This window comes from Saccostrea echinata, unplaced genomic scaffold (assembly GCF_033153115.1).
Source record: "Saccostrea echinata isolate AGI-Se365-2 ecotype Australia unplaced genomic scaffold, CSIRO_AGI_Sech_v1 ptg000056l, whole genome shotgun sequence".
In the NCBI taxonomy this organism is placed as follows: Eukaryota; Metazoa; Mollusca; class Bivalvia; order Ostreida; family Ostreidae; genus Saccostrea; species Saccostrea echinata.
Genome location: NW_026889805.1, coordinates 952,402 through 965,574, shown reverse-complemented (window position 1 = coordinate 965,574; position 13,173 = coordinate 952,402). Strand labels below are relative to the sequence as shown.

At 33.2% G+C, this 13,173-nt stretch overlaps 1 protein-coding gene and 1 pseudogene across 1 annotated transcript in view; both read left to right on the top strand.

The window, feature by feature from the left end:
* Window positions 1-13,173, top strand: part of LOC133173259 (outer dynein arm-docking complex subunit 3-like) — a 69,786-nt gene that overhangs the window by 17,441 nt on the left and 39,172 nt on the right. The window lies entirely within an intron of this gene.
* Window positions 5,449-6,580, top strand: LOC133173463 (uncharacterized; annotated as a pseudogene).

Sequence of the window (13,173 nt, the reverse complement as noted above, 5' to 3'; positions counted from 1 at the left end):
CAGATTTTGAGAAATCTGCTGTTTTAGGCAACTCCTTTGGAAACTTAGGACAACTGTGATTCTCAGAATGACAATCTGGACAATCTAGACGCTTACAGTAATTTGCTGGTCTACGAGATAAACTATCTGCATTGTTGTGAAACCTCCCAGGTCTATGGGTGATGCTAAAGTCATATGTTTCCAGGATAAAGACCCATCTGGCTAACATCCCTTCTGGGTTCTTGAAATTCTTTATCCAGATGAACGAGGCGTGATCTGTTCTGACAGTGAAGTGTCTACCCCAGAGGAAGTGTCTGAATTGTCTTATGAAAGTAATGACAGCTAACAATTCTTTAATTGTTGTGCAGTATTTGGCTTGGTATTTGTTAAATGTACGACTTGCATATGCGACCATTTTTTCCTCACCATTTTGAACCTGTTACAATACAGCGCCAAGTCCAGTCGATCTGGCATCAGTATCAAGAATGAATTCTGAATTGTTATCTGGATAAGCCAAAATGGGAGCAGTAGTTAGTAATTCCTTAAGTTTGTTAATTGCAGATTGATGTTCAGGGGTTCAACAAAATTTTGCCCTTTTTCTAGTGAGATATGTAAGAGGACTTGCAATTGTGGAAAAATTGGGTATGAATCTCCTATAATAACCTGCGAGACCCAAGAAACTAGCATTGCTAGGTACAGGCCAAGTCTGAATACTTTCGATCTTGCCGGGATCACATTGTATCCCTTTGCTAGACACAACTTGGCCTAAGAAATTGGCTTTCTGCTGAAATAGCACACATTTCGAAGGTTTTAAAGTCAAATTGGCAGATCTGAGCCTATCAAAAACCAACTTCAGATTCTGAACAGCTTGTTTAAAACTAGAACCAAATACAACAAGCATTCTGAGAGTATTGCATTAGCAATACAAGTCCCCTACCGGCAAGTGTAATCTGGTTCCCGTTAAGAATTGAAAATGCCATAATTCCGTCAAAAATTAATGAAGCGGGACGAAATGCAAACTTGATCTATAACTAATCAAGGTAAAGCCACATACCAAAAATCAGCTCAATATCTACAAGCGTTTAGAAGAAAATTGCGGAAAACCCGTAAAAATTGAAAAGGCCGTAATTCCATCAAAAATCAATGAAGTGGAACGAAATGCAAACTTGATCTGTAACTTATCAAGATACACTCACATACCAAAAATCAGCTCAATATCTGCAAGCGTTTAGGAAAAAAGTGCGGAAAACCAAGTGGGACAGACTGACAGACAGACAGAGGGACAGACAGACAGACAGACAGACAGACAGAGGGACAGACAGACAGACAGACAGAGGGACGGACGGACAGACTCAGAGGAAACCTATAGTCCCCTCCGGTTTCACCGGTAGGGGACTAATAATGTCATCCAGGTAGCAAAGACATTCTTCCCATCTAAGACCTCTTAAAACCAATTCCATAAGTCTTTCATAACAACTTGGAGCATTTTATATTCCAAAGGGTAACACTTGAAATCGAAAAAAGACCCACATGTGTAGAAAATGCAGTTTTGGGCTTCTCTTTTTCTTCCATTTCACGCTGCCAATATCCTGACACAAGATAAAGGGTACTAAACAATGAAGCACCTGCTAAAGAATCAAGGGATTTGTCAATTCGGGGTAAAGGATATGCATCCTTTCTGGTAGCCTTATTTAGTTGTCTATAATCTACACAAAACTTCCAGGTTTTATCTTTCTTCTCAACCAATAACAAAGGAGCAGACCAGGGACTTTCACTTGATTTAATGATATTATTAAACATTTTCTGAATTTCTCTCTCTACACTTTCTTTTTGTGCATATGGCAACCTACGAGGGGGAATTATAATTGGTTTGCTATCCCCAGTATCAATACTGTGTTTTACTAACTTTATCCTATAAAATTTTTCATCAGGTTCCATAAAAATATGTCTTTGTAAGAAACTAGCAACTCGAACAATTTTGATTTTTGTTCTTCAGTTAAACCAACAGATGATTTCTCAAACAAAACTTGTAAATGTTCTGGCAACTCAGATGATACATCAACTGATACAGTACTTGACTCAACAATATCTACAGGTTGTAATGAAGCAACTGTGGCATTCTTGTCAACTCTAACAGGCCTATCTGTAATATTTACAACTGAAAACAGAATGTTTTCTGGATTGACCAAAGTCCTAGCAACTAATAGACCTTTTTGCTGTAAAAATTTAAAAGGCTCAAATAGATTATGTACAGATTTGTCCTTCAAACCAACAGCATAATCTGAAACAACAATTTCACTATCAGGAGGTAGAACTATCTTTTTAGATAACTTGACTCTGGTACAAACAGAAATTTGTTCTCTGTCTAACTGAATTTGTTGACCGGCTATTTTTAATAAGCCTTTGCCAATCTGAATTGACGCATCATTTTGCTCTAGAAAATCCATTCCAAAGATACCCTGAAGGTCATCTATCAGCAACAATGAATTCATGACAAAAACTTATTCCACCAAGACTAAACTGAAGGTCAACTTGCCCTAGAATACTCAAGTTACTTCCATCTGCTGCGGTGAGAATAACATCAGTTGTTCCTAACCTAGGTCTATTTTCCAACTGTAAGTACACATCCTTTGATAAAATACTTGCCATTGAGCCAGTGTCAACTAAAATCTTATGTACATCATTCCCTATTAGACAATGTGCAAGTAGACAAGATCTTCTTAAAACATTGATTTTGATACTTTTGCCCTTATTTGCATTACAACTGTGGGCTGCACCATGGGCATCAAGAGCAACTCCAACTAGTTTTCCTGTTTTTTTTTAGGTTTGTCTGTTTGCTGAGTGTTTCTGTGTGTGGATGTGGAACTGTTCTTGTTCAGACAGTGTCTGGCTAGGTGCCCAAAATTATGACAATTGTAACATTCTGTGTATGTCATGTTCCCTGAGTGTCTCTTACCCCCTCTTGGTGGTCTGTGTTTTGAAAGTTTATCTATACAAGTCTGCATTGACTTCATTAACTCTGACATTTCTTTAAGGGGTTCTGGTTTCTTATATTCACTTTCACCCTTTGATTGAACTGTATTCACAATGTCACCTACATGAACTTGTTCAACAATAGACAATTGTGGATCCTTAACAGACTCAAATTCAATAGCTAATGAAATGGCAGCCTCTAAGGTTATAGGATGGTGAAAAATAATATGATAATGAATTGCCGAATTGCCTATGCCACTGATGAACTGTTCTAGAATTTAATTTCCCTGTCATCATAAGTCATATCAGGAAATGCTAGACAACCTAATCTTCTCAGAGCATACCCATAATCTGAAGGACTTTCACCCTGTTTTCGTCTACGTGATCTGAATTCACACCTATAAGCTATGACCAATTTTGTGGATTGAACCGCTTTGTCAAGATAGACCTAAGCTTATCATAATCTGATCTTAATTTAACTGTGAGGTCGCCCAATAGTTTCTGAGCTTCACCCCTTAAGCACATAACCAACTGTTGAGACTTCTCATGATAAGTGCACTTATTCCAATCTTAAACCTGTTCAAAGTGTACTATGAAGTCTTTCCGTTCAACTGTTCTCCCATCAAACTTATCATGTTCTTTCTCTCTCCTACTAGGGTGACCTTGAAATGCACTATTGACAAAAGATCTATCTACAGGTGTAAACCTATCAGATCGTGTAAAACGGTGTCTAGGTGTAGACCTGTCTACATGTGGTGTACCCAGTGTAGATGTACTATATTTGCATGTGGTGTCTCTGGTACAAATGCAAACCTATCTGACGGTGGTGTGACAAAATGTAATCTATTTTGAAAGTCTAACTGTGCAGATAATTCTAATTCTACTTGTTCTAACTCATGTATTCTCCTAAGCAAAGCATCCCTTTCTAACTGCATTTCCCTACTCTCTTAAAAGTGAACATCCTGTGTAGGTAATTCAAAAGAGACTCTCTTATCTTGCTTTTTATCAGTAGACTCTACTCTGTCACTTTCACTCAAGGCTCTATTCTCTTCCAGATCTTGCTTACACTTATTGAAACGAGCTTTGAGCTCTTCAAACTCTTTCTCTGCATCTTCCAGACACATACTTTCATGCGTTTTTTCAAGGGCTACAAAATCATCATCAAAGCTATCATTCAGATCTTTATTTCTAACACCCTGACTCAAGACCTTAGGTCTAGCACCAATTTCTTTAGGGGTTGATGTATGGAAGCTAAATAAAGGAGAAGTCATGGTTTCTGTCTAGGAATCCTGGTTTCACGGGAACCAAAATTGTAACGGGAACCAGTTTGTATATGGCCGCAAAGTGTACTCAATCTGCCCCAAAGTATATATGAATGGCAAGATTATCTATAAACTTTGAGAAATAATACTAAGGAACAGACTAAGCCCACTAATTATGAAAAAGTACAATAACTGGTCCTGTTTTATTCAACTCAGGTTCTGAGATTCCTAGATTATGATCAACACCTTGAAATAAGAAGAAAGTTTGAATCTTAACAATTAATTTATTATAATGATACACTAAGAAAAATCTGTCGAAATAGATAGATATATTATAGTGAGACACTATGCAAGTAGATTGAAAATTTCCTAAAGCCCTATCTATTATACGAGGGACAATGCAATTCATCTATTATAAATAACACTATAAAGGCCTAAAGATATCTAATTCATCTTTGAACCAATGTGACTCTAGATCTAGCTAAGGTTACATTTAACAGAATTTAGACAATGTCCTAAACAAAAAAAATGAAACTGCAAGAGCAGTCCGGGATTAAACCCTTAGAGATAAGAGAAATCTTGAACCTTTGGGTTGTTTAGCTTAGAGTGACTTGAAAACGCCGCTGTCAGGGTTTATATATAAACTCTGACCAATGCCGCTGTCAGGGTTTATATATAAACTCTAATCAATGAAAATCATTCTAACTAATTACCAATAAAATTGTAAAGTGCACATCTAAAATGACTTCTGATATGTTCAAATTACAAAACTGTCAACCAATGAAAAGTCAGGAAACAAAATAAGTTCGGAATGACAGCCAATATGGAGGTAAATTTAACTTGAGCACATGTGAAAACAAATAAAGTTACAAAGTTACAAATACGGGACTTTAAACATCAGCGATGACTATCGGAAAATATTTAAAGGTAATGTAAGGCACTAAATATTCTAAGAAAGACAAATTAAATGTTCAATAAAAATCAAAACCGTCACATTAAATTAAAAGCAGCCCCCACGTCATCTTTAAATACAATCCAAAGTTGCATTTTATATTCTAATAACAGAACAGAAGATTGGTTGAAAAAGTGTAACAAGATATAATAAAAATAGAATTTTTATGCAAAAAGGCATTGAGAAAAAAGAACTTTTTAGAAAACAAAAATTTTAGAAGAAAAAGAAGCTCGAAGAAAGAAGGAGAAAAAATTAAGTGAGTTAGATAGAGCAACAGAGGACATGAGGAAAGTTGGCCTTTGGGAGAGTGAAGATAAGATTAGGGAAGAAATGGAGAAGCTGAAGACAAAAAGGAGACAGTAGAGGCATTAAAGAAGCAAATCAACATCTACAAAAAAGTTTTTAAAATTGAAAAAAATCAGAAGGAGTTGCTGCACTTTTCTTCAAAAGGAAAGGTCTTTTATCATAAGAAATTACAGGATAATCTTTTGAAATTAATAGAATTGAGAAGAAATGCGCAACAAACCAGATTCCATCCCAATGACTTAATAGGTAGAGAAATCGTGCAATTCCATAAAGCTTGTTTTCCAATACCTGGACTTTAAGGAGAAAAATTTTAATAGGAAATGAAAGCACTAAGTCTCTACTTTATCTTGATGGTTAAAAAGGAACATTAGGTGTTAGTCAATAAATTGGTATATCTACAGGACCATTTTATGCTAAAAGTGAACCTAGCTCTTTACACACTGTTTCACAGAATGCATTAATTGTGCATGGCACTTAATAACAAATTTTGTAAAGCATCCTCTAAATAAATTTGCAAGAGGCTCAGGGCCTTTACGGTCACCTGAGAACAATACAACAATGTAAAGGATCCATAGAAGTAAATAAGTAAAATACAACTCAGGGCAGAGAAGAAGATTTTCGAAAGAATAATGCATTTTCACTATATGATGAGTACCTTCATCTCGACCCTTACTCCATAATCTCTGACCCTGGGGCCATGAATTTTGATAAAGGGTTCAGTAATTATTACAATCGTGCCAAAACTTTGACTGCTTATTGTCCAAATGTAAAGAAGAAGATTTTTTAAAGATTGCATTAATTTTGATGGTTTTGGTCCCAGGCTGCAGGGGAACAGGGACCATGAAATTCACAATTTTGTTCCCCCTTATCCATAGATGCTATATGCCAAAATTGGTCTATATTGGTTTCAAATACATACAAAAGGAAACCTACTTATAAAAGGTATTTTTTATAGCATTTACATCTCATTTAACAGCTTTCATTTACCGTATTTGTTCCTTCCAGGATAATTTTCCTTTTTGAATATAAAAGGTGACATATTTATTCATCTCTTATTTATTTTATTTTAGACACCACCAAACTGGATCACTGTTACTCAACATTTTGAAAAAGACTATAAATACAGACAGTAAGAGTTATATTTCATTATATTTCTTTTTTTGCTTTGGAGTAATTTAAGTTGCAGTTATTTCCCTTTGGTGCATTAGTCCTGCTCTTGCTATTATTATTCATAGCAAGGTATATATGCAGGTATGTTAAGGCAGTATCCATATCATATTTCGGCGAATTTAGACTTTTTTTCGTAAAATGTAACATTGATAAATCGGAAAAGCATAGATAAAACATTTACTATTATTATCCATTGTATAGACGTCATTAAGTCTTAGGCTAAAAGAAGCACTCCATTACAACGTCATCACGTGACGTCTATAAATAAAAAAAATGCCTTAATGAAAAAGTGAAAAGTTCAACACTACCCCGGAGAAAATTCATTTCTTTTAGTGAAAATAATTATGTAAAAACTTCATTGGGCCATGAAAAGTGCTGCTAGAATCCTACTCTCCCGACACAGAAAAAAATATTCCAGAGTTTTGCATGAAACCTTACCAAAATTTTTACATTTCATACATACGATTAAGGAATTGTTATCAATTCATGTTAACCACACGATTCTAGCAGCACTTTCCAAGTACTATAGAAAACAAGCTTTCGATACAAACAAAAAATATGTTTCAAAGTATGTTGAACTTTGCATCTTTGTTGTTATAGAACGACAGAGGAAAGGCTGATATGGATTTCAAAGCACTGCCTGTGTTCATTATAAAAAGCATGATAAGAATATATCAGCGTGCCTGATTCTTAATCCTTAATTCCTTATGAATCACACATGACATTCATGGTATATGCTTAAAAACTCCCATTTCATATATTTGTTTACATGAATTCTCGTCACGTTTAATTTCGTTTTATTTCACTTGGCAAATATTTGATCAATAGTTATGACATCATGGGTTTGGTATTTAACCCCCGTGCTAAATACTTAGCTATTTATACCACCAAAAACGACAAGATTTAGTTTATATTATGTTTTGAATGATTCCATTCATTTCTTGGACCTGAAATTAAACTTTGAATATAGATATTAAGAAATCATTATGTCTAATGTTCACGTCATACAGCTTACTATGGCGTCATATTGTAAAGGCAAGTAGGATATCTCTTGGTGTAGCCTTAACATATTCACAAGAAGGGAGCCAATGAAATGTGTTTTATTTTAAACCATGTCTTGTAGGTCAAGACCTATTGGTGTTATTTTTAAAACTTATTTCTTATTTTCGAATTTTAGATGGAATAGCTAAACTTGACTGTTTTAAACAATGTATTGTGCATTTAGTTCGATTAGTCATTCGTAGATGATGTCAAAATTATTTATTATGTGTAACATGTAACCCTTCACATGGATGCCAATGCAAACAGTAACAGCTGGGTAACATTGAATAAAACTGTCTGCCTCTGCAGTGCTTAGAAGCAGTGGGAGTTAATACTTTGAAATAGACAGATAAAGGTAAATATATAAGTACTTTTTTCAATTTTCTTTAAGGGATACTAAATATTGTACATACTTATCTCAAGCAAAGTATTAAAAACGAAAGTAAATGTTAATCACCCAGGCCATTGTCACGAATATTTTTTTCTAAATCCCCCTAACATGCCTAAAACCCTTGCCACTGTCCGGGAAGGATACTTTTAACATCAGCATAAGTGATGCTTTCCTTTGCCATTCCTTTTTTATTTTTTTATTTTTTTTTTTTATTTTTTTTATTGGCTCTTACATTTTACAAATTAAGATAAAATACAAACATGTTACATTGCAGAAGGAACATATAATGATTATTGCTTAAAATTATCTTATATAATAAAAAAAAGTCTAATAATTGAATATGTTTTTGGGCTTAATCATGTATAAAAATACTTTAAATCAGTTTTCCAAATTCTCTAATAATTTTTGCCATACATTGTAAAAATCCTCTAATTTTCTCTTACTACAATATAGAAATTTATATATATATAGCCTTTCCCTTAACATTTTTCTAAAAACAGTAAAATTCAAATTACATTCACAAGAGAGTTCTGATTCTGCAATACTCCTATCAAAATTAATGTTGTTTCCCATTTTTTAATACAAGTTGGTTCCTCAGTAAAGTGTTCTATCATAGTCCAGTAATAGTCTTTGCATTGCATTTTTGAAATAGGACATATCTTATCATCTATAGAAAGAGTTAATGTATTTCTATTAAAATCAGGTTTTTGCTTTTCTCTTAATAATTTTCTCCATTTTTGTGGTATTGCCATTCGTAAAGACATGTCATCCAGGAAAGAAACATCTATTCCATAGAGCTTGACACTATCTTCATGACTTAAAAAGTCTTCGTTTTCACCAATAATGTCACTTACAAAAAGTATCCCACATTTGTACCATTTTTCCCAGAAGATGGATAAATTGTTTATTTTTTCATTAAACCATAAAATTTCCTTAAATATTTTAGGTTCAATACAAACATTATCATAGGTTCTAAATTCCTTCCAACAATTTAAAATATCCATATAAAATTGTGGTATATAAATGTTTAGAATATCTATACAACATTTTGATTGAAGTAGAGTTTGTAAATCTATATCTTCTAAATAAGCTTGAAAAAACATGAACCATTTTGGTCGGTTATTGTTAAAACAATACATTCTCTTTATCCAATTTAGTCTAAGTGACTTAACCTGATATTCAAAGTTTAGAACTTTAAGTCCACCTTTGTTTATTTTTTGACATGCTACAGTTAATTTAACTTTTGTTTTTTCACTATTTCATATAAAAGATGTTATTAATTTGTTTATTTCTTTTATAATCTCATTAGAAATGGGTAATACAGTTGCTTGATAAATAATTTTTGGAATTACTAGTGTTTTTATTATTGAAATCCTTCCTATCAGAGAAAGATGCCTCATTTTCCAGAGGTTGAGAGTTGCTTTAATGTCATCTAATCTGGAATTGAATTTTTTAACTAAACAGTCATATTCGCCATGTACACTAAACCAGATTCCAAGTGTAAAAATTAAACCATTGGACCATTTCAATGGTAAATTTCCTAGAGGAAAATTCCTACAGCTACCAATCCATATGGCTTCTGTTTTATTTAGATTGATCTTTAAACCAGAGCAATATTTAAAATTTTGGATGATTCTCAATACCTCAAATCCTGATTTTTCATTACTTAAGAAACAAGTGGTGTCATCTGCTAACTGACTGATTTTAAATTCTGTTTCACCAATTCTTATACCGTGAATACTTTTATTTGATCTTATTGCAATAGCCATTAATTCAACACATAAAATAAATAGATAAGGTGATAAAGGACATCCTTGTCTAACGCCTCGAGAAATCTCGAAAAAGGAAGGAGGAATACCCATTATTAATTAAACAACTTGTAATGCCTGAGTATAGGATACGTACCCATTGCCGTAACCCTGTACCGAATCCAAAAGTTTCTAATACTTTATCTAAATATATCCATTCAACTGTATCAAAAGCTTTTTCAAAATCTACTAACAAAATAAGTCCAGGAATATTCTTTAAACTTGTGTAATCAATAAGATCTGCAATAGTTCTTAATATATTTTCTCCTATATATCTATTTTCAATGTAACCCGTTTGATCAGTATCGACTATATAAGGTAAAAGTTTTTTAATTCTTCTTGCCAGAACTTTTACTAATATTTTATAATCAAAATTCAGTAAAGAAATTGGTCTCCAATTCTTTAATAAAGTTCGATCTTTGTCTTTTTAGGTACAAGAGTAATGATTCCTTTTCTTTGATCTGAAGAAAGAGAAAATTTATGAATGCTTTCATTTAAACTATTTACCACTAGGTCTGCTATTTCAGGCCAAAAGTACTTCTAAAATTCAAATTGAAGTCCATCACTTCCTGGAGATTTATTTAATTTAAATTCTTTTAAGATATTTTCACATTCACTAATTAAACCTTCACATGTTAGAGAATCTTCTTTAGTAAGTTTTGGAATATTTTCACAGTCCACAAAAAACTAATATGTTTTTGATAGTTGTTTTTTTTTTCTAAATTAGTTGAGTAGAGATTTACTAAGAAATTTTTTTTTCCTTGAGGATTTCATTTTTATCACATATAATTTTGTCATTAACTACCAACTTATTTATACACTTATTTCTGTAATTTCTTTTTTTCTAACGACAAAAAGTATTTTGTAGATTTTTCTCCCTCTTCACACCATTTTGCTTGAGATCTCAATATTATGCCCCTTGTTTTAAAGTCTGTTAATGCATTTAGTTTTTCTTTTATTTCATTTAATAAAGTAAGTTTTTCTTCAGATGGATCAGCTGATAGTATTTCATTTTGTTTATCTAATTCTTTCAATAGTGTTTCTTCTTCCTGTCTACTTTTTCTTGCTTTTAATTTTGAATATTTAACAATAAATCCTCTAAGTTCACATTTAACTGTGTCCCATTTTAACTGGTGGTCATCTAAACCTGTATACATTTATTTTAAACAATTGATGAGTTCTTTTGTTTTCTTCACAAATTCCTCATCTCCTAATAATGACGAATTAAATTTCCAAAACCCAGGGCCTCTATTATGATGGACTTCCCCTTTAAGTGTTAAAGATATAACACTATGATCTGTTTTAATAGCAGATTTTATATTTGACTTTGCATGAGGAGAGAGAAAACAAATAATTATAAAAAAGAAATCTATTCTTGATAAAATTAAAGGGTTTTTACATGAATATGTGTAATAATTTTTATCTGGTTTTTGTTCCCTCCATATATCGGTTAAATTAAGATCTTCTAAAGCAGCTAGGATATTGTCTCTATAGTTGGATTTTCCTTCCGTAGTACTGCCTTTTTTATCTTGTAGTGGATTTAAAGTAATATTAAAGTCTCCCCAAATGATAAGATTTTCATAGCTATGTGGTTCTATGTAAGTCAATAACAAATTAAAGAACTCCACCTGGCAGGTTGGCTTATCCTTTGTTGGAGCATAAATATTTGTTAAGATAAAATTGGTTTCATCTATCATTAAATTGATTTGTAAAATTCTACCTTCATTATCTTGTCTTTTGTCTTTAATAACATAATCTATATTATGAGGAAAAAGAATAGCTACTCCCCTACTTTGACATTCCTTTTTTAATTATTTAAAAGCTCATTCTCTTATGAAGTTCCACCAAAGAGCAGCAACACAGCTGGGGAATGCCTATGCAGTTCAGCCCAACAAACCTCCTTCTATATGTCACTGTGTTCACAGGTGTGTGAGTGGCCAATATATGGGGTCTCAATAGCTCACTGGTTAGAGAGCTGGCACGATACACCAGAGGCCCTGGGTTCAAGTCCCGGTTGAGACTTGATTTTCCACTACCTGTGACATTTGACACCCAACGTAGAAAAAAAAACCCACTAATATGTTTTACGGTGTGACCGTTTGGGCGAGCGCAGTTGTACCATCAAAAACCTATACACTGCTTATACTTGTAACGTTGATCCGCCTCTTCAAAAGTCAAACCGCACGAGACACAGTCTAGTCTGTGACGTCACATGACTTCGAAATTTACGGAGACAGCCGGTTGATCGAGACAAAAGATCTTGTGTAATAAATAAAATACGTTGTAGAGAGATGCAATTGCAATTATTTTTTGTTTCTTTTAAGCTCTCTGCAAAGAAAGAAAAGTAAACGGATCTCTCGGTAATGAATAATGATAATTATCCTTGGTCTTTTGTATGTTTTGTATGAATTTCGCATGGTACCCTGGTAGCGAAGGAATTCTGGAAATGTTGCACAAGAAAATTTGCCTGACGTATGTACAGATTTCATTCCGAATTTCTTCTGTTCTTACATGTGTTTTTTTTTCCAATTTATTTCCCAGATCCTAATCTATAACAACATAAAACCGCACGAGACACAAGTCTAGAATGTGACGTCACATGACGTCGGAATTTACGGAAATAGTCGGATGTCTGGTTGAACGAGACTACGGGGTCTTGTGCACTAATAAATGAAATACGTTGTAGATAAGATGAAATTCTTCTCTTTTTTTTTTTGGTTTCTTTTAAGCTCTCTTCTAACACGTTAGTCTATTGAATTCGCTTCGCGAGCAGCGCTCGCTATAAACGCTAATATCTAGAACAAAAATAAGGCAACTGCCAGGGATGGGGTCCTGACTAAGCTCCTTCTAAACAATAATAATTTTCTCCTATGACATCATGCAAGATGTTTCAAATTCAAAAAAAAAATTCCCTGAATACAAGTATTTTCAAAATATATTAATATAGTATACATCATGAATTATATAAATTCCCTGAATATAAGTATTTTCAAAATATATTAATATAGTATACATCATGAATTAAGGTATGAATAATAGCTTTAAGTAGCTGTCAATAGAGGGAGCCACAATACGTATCGCAGTCTATTTGCTCCCCCCTCATGACAGCACTACTGGAAGACAGGTCTCTTCTGAGTAGTATTATATACAAGAATGAATGATTTTGTATTACATTATTTTGAAAGATTTTCAAAAATCTTACGCTCAATGTTTACATTTAGATAGCGTAGTACTGAAGAATAGTAGCAGACTGATTTTTTTTTACATGATTGTATATGTTGTATTCAGTTT